This window comes from Phalacrocorax aristotelis, unplaced genomic scaffold, assembly GCF_949628215.1.
Source record: "Phalacrocorax aristotelis unplaced genomic scaffold, bGulAri2.1 scaffold_255, whole genome shotgun sequence".
In the NCBI taxonomy this organism is placed as follows: Eukaryota; Metazoa; Chordata; class Aves; order Suliformes; family Phalacrocoracidae; genus Phalacrocorax; species Phalacrocorax aristotelis.
In genome coordinates this window covers 5,109-13,621 of record NW_027441123.1, presented here as the reverse complement: position 1 = coordinate 13,621, position 8,513 = coordinate 5,109, and the positions used below count along the sequence as shown (strand labels likewise).

At 59.8% G+C, this 8,513-nt stretch overlaps 1 long non-coding RNA gene across 1 annotated transcript; it reads right to left on the bottom strand.

The window, feature by feature from the left end:
- Nucleotides 1-4,269: 4,269 nt before the first annotated feature.
- On the bottom strand, nucleotides 4,270-7,199 carry LOC142050908 (uncharacterized). The gene is made up of 6 exons (XR_012658194.1): nucleotides 7,104-7,199; nucleotides 6,429-6,530; nucleotides 5,384-5,419; nucleotides 5,247-5,282; nucleotides 4,880-4,948; nucleotides 4,270-4,411 (listed from the first exon to the last, which is right to left on the bottom strand). It is a non-coding gene; the product is annotated as an uncharacterized LOC142050908 (long non-coding RNA).
- Nucleotides 7,200-8,513: the final 1,314 nt, after the last annotated feature.

Sequence of the window (8,513 nt, the reverse complement as noted above, 5' to 3'; positions counted from 1 at the left end):
GGAGGGATTCGGCACCTGCGGGGCAGGAGCCCGTTCCTTCCCCACGCTGGGGCCAGTGCCTGTCCTGTGAGCGCTGGCCGTGGGTCCATCCCCAGCCCAGCTCTGCTGGCAAGGGCGCCGCCATTGCAGGACCCTCGCGATTCCATCCTGCGGCTTGTCTCTCTGTGCGGGCCCCTGCTCCCTGCCAGTGACACCAGATGGGACATCGGGGATGTGCAGGACATCTGGGCATCACTGATACCAGATGGAACATCTGGTCCCTGTCTAATCAAAATAACCAAAACTATAGTTACAAGTATGATAGGTAGGAGATACATTTACAAGCAAGATAAGGTTAGGAAAACATTTTTAGACAGCAGGAGGAGTATGGACATGATTTAAGTATTGTGTCCTTGGACAATATATCCTGGGTACGATGTAACACTGCACCCTGGTAGGATACATTCCTTACTAATTGACGTGATTTAGCGTTACGGAAAAATAAATCCTGATTAGTAGATTTTTGTAAAATAAGCACATGGAATAACCTTGAAAACGAGCCAAAAGGGTACTGAGCACGCTTGAAGATTGAGTTCAACTAGCGAACACGGTGAGGAAGACTATCGGTGACCACCAAAGAAATTTGGAAGACCGCCACTGATCTCGACTGCGCATGCGCCAAGGCCATTTGCATATATTAATGAGTAGCATGAATATTATACGTTCCCCAAAATCTAATGACTATGCAAACTTTTTGAGTATATATTCTCTGCAATACAAGAACCCGGCATGCACATTAGGTGGAGCGATCCCCTGTGTACCCAGTACTGCAATAAACGCCCACTTTCTAAAACTCTAAAGAACGAGCCTTAAAGAGTTTCTTTCACCAACTTTTACGGCATCACCAGCTTAAACCCTTGCTGCCCTCCCTGCCAAATCACTCCTTGGTCACCAGGTGCCTTTGCTGGGCAGTGGCAATTTGGGTTTCCCCTTCACAGGGTGAGTGAGGGGTTCTGCGCTGGTGACTGGAGCTGCCCCTGCTGAGGGGACGAGGGTCTGTATCCCCGCCCCAGATGGGCTCTGCGTGGGATGTGCGTGGGTTTTCACCAGCAAACTTCAGGCTGGACCAGGCAGGAGCAGGGGGAACTCGCATCTGGGCTGGGGAATCAGATGGGCAGGGGTCGGTGCTGGTCCTCCTCGGGGGGACCAGCGAGTGTGGGGTGCCCGTGGGATGGCTGTGCGAGTGCTGCATGTTTGTAGTGAGCACCGAGCTGGACCAGCCATCGACCTGGGGACCCAGGGGTGGGTCAGAAGGCTGGGGTCCAGGCAGGGGTCGCGGGCAGCAGAGGGGCCAGCTTGGGGGACCCGAGTGTGCGCGCGTGTGCCTGCACGAGTGATCGTCGGTCTGTGCCAGTCGCAGCGGAGGAGGGAACATGGCTGTGGGTGCAGACGTGTGATGGGGGTCCTGTGCATGGGGGCTGCTGGTGGCAGTGTCTTGGCTGTGGCAGGCTGTGTGTCCTGTGCATGTGTCTGTGCGCGCATCTATGCGTCTCTGGGATACGTGCTCAGCTTCGCTGCTGGTCAAACCAGCTGTGTCAAACCACCCTGGGCAGAGACCCTGGGTCCCCAGCGGGGGGCCTGGGACGGATTTGCTGGAGGCAGTGCCAGCTCCTGACATCCCTTGACGTTCCATTCTGCTGTGCAGCTTGAACATCTCCCTCCCCTCTGCCTGGCTGCCCAGACCCAGGTCCTGCCGGGGAGGATCATCTCCTCCGCAGCACCTTCCTGAGCAGACTTTCTTGGCCCCTTTGCTCTCTGCTGCAGTGTTGGATGAAATCCATACGTGCTCTCCTCTGGGCACCAGTAGGGAGTGAAACAGCATGGACAGACCCCGCAGTGAACATCCCTCTGCATCAGCTCCTTCCCACTGAAAGGGCCAAGGTGGCATAGCGGTGTCAGCAGTGACTCCCCAGGGTCTAGCAGGGACAGCTACAGGTCATGACTTTGCGACTTCAGAGCAGTCCCAGCCCAGAGACGAGCAGGCATTTTTCCTCTCCAAATTCACATTCCTTTGCCATTCACGCACATCACACCGAGACGACTTCTGTGTTCTCCGTTCCCTCTGCACTGGACCACGGGCTCACAGCACAAACACCTCAACCGTTCCCAAACCCATACGCTAGCTACCCACCAGCCTGCACTGTCCATCCCAGCCACAGCCCCTCACAGGCCCCTGGCCCTGCACAGCAGGAGAACATCCTGTTCACGCAGCTGTGAGTAGCCCCTCGGGTCCTCCTCTGGATCCGCCTGCAGGTGAACATGGCTCTCCCAAGAGGAGCTCAACCAGGGCGGTGACCCAGGACACCCCTCTCTCCCTCCGCAGTGAACCTCTCAGGCCAAGGGGGGTACTCAGACCGGCCAGGAGAGCAGCTCTCGTGCAACAGGAGCAGGAGACAGGCTGAGGGCCCGCGCTGATGCTCAGTCCTGACACCAAGTGCTTCTCTGCATTCCTAGGCAAAAGACTGAAACGTGTCCCGAGCTGGAGGCACCATGGGAACAGGTGGGGCTATGTGTGCTGGAGCAGGGGGAGATGGGAGGCAGGAGGGTCTCAGCCTGGGGGGAGCATGGCTGAAGGTTGAGGGCATGACGCTTGGTGCAGACCGAGAAGCAGGAAGGGGCAGGCTGACAGCGTGGAAAAGATTCCATCTGGGAAGGAGGAGGAAGAGACAGAGGAAGCTGTTTCTTCAGCTGGGCAGGCGGGAGGGCGGCTGCCCTCCCCAGCATCGCCTGTCCTCCTGCTCCCACCAGCACTCGGGAAGCAGGGTTTTCCTGGCCACCCTTGCGGGATGGAGAGCAGCAGCCTGTGGAGTCAGGGCCCTGCCCTGCTCTCCTCCCACCCAAGGACAGGACTGGCCCCTGGGAAAGCGTTTCAAGATGGGTTGCAGGTGGCTGAAGAAGAAAGGACTCGTCTAGTGTTTGTTTCTCTCTCCAAAGGCAAGAGGCTGTCCTGCCTCTCATGGCATGTTGACACCAAGACACTTTTCACTGAGGGCCAATGCCTGCTCAAGCCGAGGCCCCATCCCTGAGTCAAGTGTGGCTGATCAGCAGCACTAGGACATGCCTTGGGCTTAGGCACGAGGGCCGGTTTCCCAGCACAGACAGCTCTGAATCTCCAGCAGCAGCAGCTCCAAGACCGTTTGGCCTGAACAAGCCCTGCAGAATCTGTCTGCCTTCTCCCTGCATGTAGAGCTCAACAGCTTGCGGACGCTACAGCCCTGGGAGAATAGCTGCCTCTGGGACTAGAGGGAGAGACCCAGTGAGTGCCAGCCCTGACAGCACATGCCCCTTCCCCCTCCTTGTCCACTGCTTTCCCTTCCCTTTCCCTTTCCCTTTCCCTCCCATAGTGGTTTTAGGATACACAGCGTTCCCACTCCTGTGGCTGGAAGTTAAAGACTCCCACTCGCTCCAAGTAGCTGCACTGGGACCTGAAACACTACAGTAGCTGCACTGGGGCCCCACGCACTCCAGTAGCTGACACCACAGAGGAGGGGTGCCCACACCCCCCGTCTGACCCCAGTACCTGGCACCAGAAGGTGTGGCCCTGTTAGCCACTTCCAGCTCCCCAGATCACCACGGCTTCTACCTGCCTGGGCTTTTTGTGGAGGTACCAACTGAAGCTGGTGCCGAACCCCACTATGAGACATCAGAGAAGACCCACAGGGGCTCAGCGCCAGGGAACCTGCTTCTCCCACTCCCATGGTGACTGAGCTGGGCCACATGTCCCTGGGGGATTCTCTGCAGTGTCCGGTGGCCCCAACACGCCTTCCTGACTGGTGATGGGGGTTGCCCCAGTGAAGGGTGTGGGCTGGGGGTCCAGGAAGGCTCGTGGGCCCAGAGTGGGGCAGAGGACCCTGGGGTCCAGGCTGCCTGTCCACGCTCCTCTCCTGTCCTGACACCAGACTGTGCTCTTTGGGGATGGTGCTCGCCAGAGCCCCGGTAAGAACCTGTTTCCCGCTGTGCCTCTAAAACACCGGGTGCCCCAAGGGCTGGCACCACCTGCCCTTCCCCTCTCCCAGCCTCCTAGGGGGACACTCCACTTTGCCCTGATCTGCCCTTTTCTGGGGGCACACGGTGGGTGGGAAGGGATCGCCTTTACAGAGACACCCCAGGCACCCGGGCCTCCTCAGCCCCTCTGCTCATTGCGGTGGTGTGGCCAGAGAGGACCCAGGCATCCAGGCGCTGGCAGAGGAGCGGGAACACGGACACGGACGCGCACACACATGCAGAGCGTTCCTTTACTGAAGGGGTTTATTGATTGTGAGAGGGAAAGGGCCCAGGGCTCCCAGGGGATCAGGTGGGCTCATCGAGGGACAATCATCTCCGCATGCTGCAGGAGGGGGGCAGGACACGGGTGTCACCACTGGCTCCAGTCCTGAAAGGCAGAGTCCAAAATATGACCCCCAGTGTCTGCCGGGACATGAGAGGGGCCTTGTCCCCATCGTCTCTCTCTGCAGAGACCTAGGGAAGGAGGAGGGAATTGCAGCCCGCAATACACCCACGACAGGGTCTTGGCTTTCCTGAGACCCCTGTGGCACCCGGAGCTCCGTGCCCCATGTGTCATTAACCCGGGATGCCCCTAAATCTCACAGAGCCCAGCCCAGCCCTCATGGTGATCCTGGGGGTCTGTATGGCGCCTGTATGCCTGGCCTGCACGGCAACCCTCTGGGCCCATAGAGCCCCACTGAGTGCAAGGAAAGGCATGGGGCCAGCTCTGTCCAGCTCACCCTGGGACATGGATCCTGGGCAGTCCCCTCTGTTTCCCTGTCCCCTACCCAAGTTCTGCCCACCCCTGAGGGCTCAGGATCCTTTGTGGGGCTCGAGATGCCCTGATGCTGCTCACCTAGACATCAACGTCTGCAGCCACAAGTTTCTGGCGCACAAGCTCCACCTGCTTGTCAGCCACAGGGGGCTGGGGAGAAAGGGAGGGTTAGGGATGTGCTTGGGTGCACTGGGGTGTACTGGGAGGCAGGGGAAAGCAATGGGGTCTTTGGGGAGGGTGCTGCCGGGGGAAAGCGGGGTACATGATTTTGTATGGTGCGCACAGGAAGCAGTGGGGGGTCCTGGGGAAGGGGGCCTCCCTGGGCAAGCACTGGGGTGCAGGGTGCTCTCTGGGGTTGCCCTGGGGTGTACTGGGTCACGCTGGAGTGTCGTGGCCATAGGAGGCGCGGGGAGGAGGGTCTGGGGCCAGCCGAACTCGCGGTACCTACCTCAGCCCTCTTCACTCGCCCGAGCGTGAGTCTTCTCTGTTAAGAGACCATGAGGCCGCACTGGTCACTGGGATGTCCCCAGACCCAGCACGGGATGGGAGGACCAAATTGCCCTCCAGGTTCACCCCACTACTTACGTTCACGCAATAACTTCCACTTGCTTCAAATATTGCCTAGGGACAAAGAGCAAAGCGGTGGTCTGGATTGGGCCTTGGTGGGGCTGTGCGTGGGGCACAGGTGTCCCCAGTCCCTCCAGTCCAAGGGCTTCCCCCTGGTGTGAGCAGGAAAATCCCTTCTGCTCCCCCCAGCCCCATTCCTCTAAGCTTCACCCACGATACCCGCTCATGCAAGGACCAGGGGTGGGGATGGAGACAAGGAGAGCGTGGGGAATTCAGGGCCTCCAAAGAGGACGGGGTGGGGGGGACCCAGAGACAGGGCGCTGGGGTGAATTAGCGCACCGCAAGGGACTGGGCCGGGGTGTTGAAGGGACAGGACTGCATGGGATGCGAGTGAGGGAATTCAAGCAGAGAGGATACGGGGACTTCAGGTGCGGTGGTTGGAGGGGGCAGGAGGAAGACGACTGCAGAGGACCGAAGCCAGGGGACTGGGAGCATGTTTGGCAGTGGGGGTTCAAGGAAGGGGATCTGGAGACTGTGCCGCAGTGGACTGGATGAAAGGCAAAGGACTGAGGGGACAGACGGAAGGAAAGGCATCGGGAACGCTTGAAGGGAGGGCATCTGGGGACCCCAGAGAGGACACGGCAGGGATCCCGGGCAGGAGATGCGTGAGGGAATCAAAAGGATGGGATGGGGAGGCCAAGAAGGGAGGGATGTGGGGCACCAAGACGAGAAACAGGTGTGGGCCCTTGTAGGAGTTTGTGGTGGCCCCTCCCGGGGAGGAGAGAGGTCTGACGATTCAGTGAGGAACCCGGTCTCTGGGCATCAGAGGCTTAATTGCAGGGGAAGCGGAGGGAAGAGATGGGATTGTGGGAGGGAGAAGGCTGCATTGCCCAGGGCTGGAGGTGCAGGGCAGCCTGGAGCAGCCCCTGGCTTGGGAAAGGGAGTGGCCAAGTCAAGGGCTTTTGTGCTCCCCGCTACAAATTTCACCCTGCAGGAGAGCTGATGTTCTGCAGCCAAGACCCATCCCCAGCCTTGAGCCCTCCCTGTGGCATTGGGGACTCACCTGAGCATCTTCTGGGGTGCACAGCAGGATGGTGAAGAGCAGGGCCACGCCGAGCACTGCGGCCTTCATCTTCCTCTGCTGAGTGGCAAGTCCTGGGTGAAGCTGGAGAAGGTGAGGGGCAGATTTATCCCTCCCAGAACTCCTCCTCGCTCCCCCGCTCCCCACCCCGAGAGCCTCCAGGGCAAAGCCAGGCGTGGCAGAGACGCCAGCCCTGGCAACAAGCCCAGCCTCGGCACAGAGTAGCCCCCGCCTCCGGCACAGATCCAACCACTTTCCCCGACATCAGTCCAGCTTCCTGCATGGGGCAGCTGCACCATGGAAGGGCCCAGGCACCTGGGGGTTGCAAGGGGAGGGCGGACAGAGCACCCCTGACAGCCGGACACCCTATGGTGACAACGCGCTGCTCCAACAGAAAAACGCCCTCCAACAGCCCCCCAAAGACAGATCCCCCCACCTCCCAGTGCCCCTCACCTCCCAGCACTGCCATCTCCCAGTGCCGCTCGCCTCCCACAGCAGTCTTTCCCTCACCCTGCCGCTCCCCGGCCCCCACCCGCGCCCAGACAACGTGGGTCCCATTCTGCAGAGCTCCCCTCTGGCTAGGGGGTCCCAGTGACTTGCCCCCCACAAGGCTCTGGCTCCAGCCCTCTCCCTGCCTGGGACTCAGCCACAGCTCACCAAAGGCCCTTTTCCCCAGTGTCCCTTCAGTGCCCTTGTCCGCAGCCCAGGCAGCGCTGTCCCTGATCAGGATCGGCCATTTAGAGGGACATGTTGAAGCGCCTGCTTGTCCCTGTGCAGCCACTCAGAGCTAATTGCAGAGACGGGGCTGCCCTGCAAGAGGAGGGATGTCTGTGCCTGCAGCATCAATGATAAGCTGTGTTTGTCAGGGCCCGTGGCATAAGGAGCCCATTCAGCAAGATTGGCTCTTCAGGAGCATGCCTGATCAGGGAGACTCTGGGGTGGTTAATGCAGCCCGGACACCTGGGCTCCCCCCAGCCCCAGCAGCAGGCATAGCCCACATTGGAGGGCAGTGCTGGGGGGACCAGGAAGGAGCAGGTCCCAGGGTATCCCACATGCCAGGGCTTCCTCACTCCCCTTGGTACAGGCTGGAGCCCAGAGGCGGGGGCATTCCCAAGGGTGCAGCCTGACAGCCGGGGGTGTTTCCTTCAGGAAAGCCTGGCGGCCGGGAGTCCTGCAGGAGCAGGGCTTAAAGCAGCCTACGTGCTGGGGCTGCCTCCTCAGGGGCACTGCATCCCTTTCCCTCTCCCCTCCGCCTGTCCTGCAGCTATCGCTGTCTTTCCAGGGTGAATTCTTTCACAGCACCCCTGGCACAGACATCACCATCCTGGGGGCCCTGGGCAGCATCCTCTGGCCAGTGTGGGGCAGGGGCAGTGTGGGAGTTGGGAGATTGGTTCATTACTCCATGCTGAGTGTGGTGCACCCCAGGGTGACCTGGCGGTTGAGTGGTTTCTATCGCCAGCCCATGGACACCGCCTGGAGCAGAGGAGGGATCCCAGGTATGCAAGACCCAGTTTCTCTGCCCTGCAGAGCTGGCAGCCCTTCAGGGTCATCTGCCAAGTACCCCCTCTGCTGGGACTGGGGCTTGTGGGGAAAAGAGGCCTTGGTGCAGAAGGACCTGGGGGTGCTGGTCGACAGCCAGCTGAACATGAGCCAGCAGTGTGCCCAGGTGGCCAAGGAGGCCAACAGCGTCCTGGCTTGAATCAGGAATAGTGTGGCCAGCAGGAGTAGGGAGGCTACCCCTGATTTGAACATCCATCCCGCACAGGCAATGGAGGTGGCAAGAGGTGCTGTGCTTCAGGACCAGCTACTTCTGAAGTGGCTCAAAGCCCTTCCTATGCTGCTAATATTTCTTTTTCAACTGGACTGTAGTGGGCCTTGGATCCTCTACAACCCCATCTCCAAAACCTTAGAGGTCGACCTCGAGTTTCTCTAGGTGCTTTCTGCCAGTGGCTCCAGGTGAGGCCGTGGTCCCTGGCTGTGGTGTAAAGCACATTTTTCTCATCTTGTCCTGTCCAGACTGGCCCAAGGGCTACTGCATGACCTATCTCCCGTTTAATTTGTTCAAAG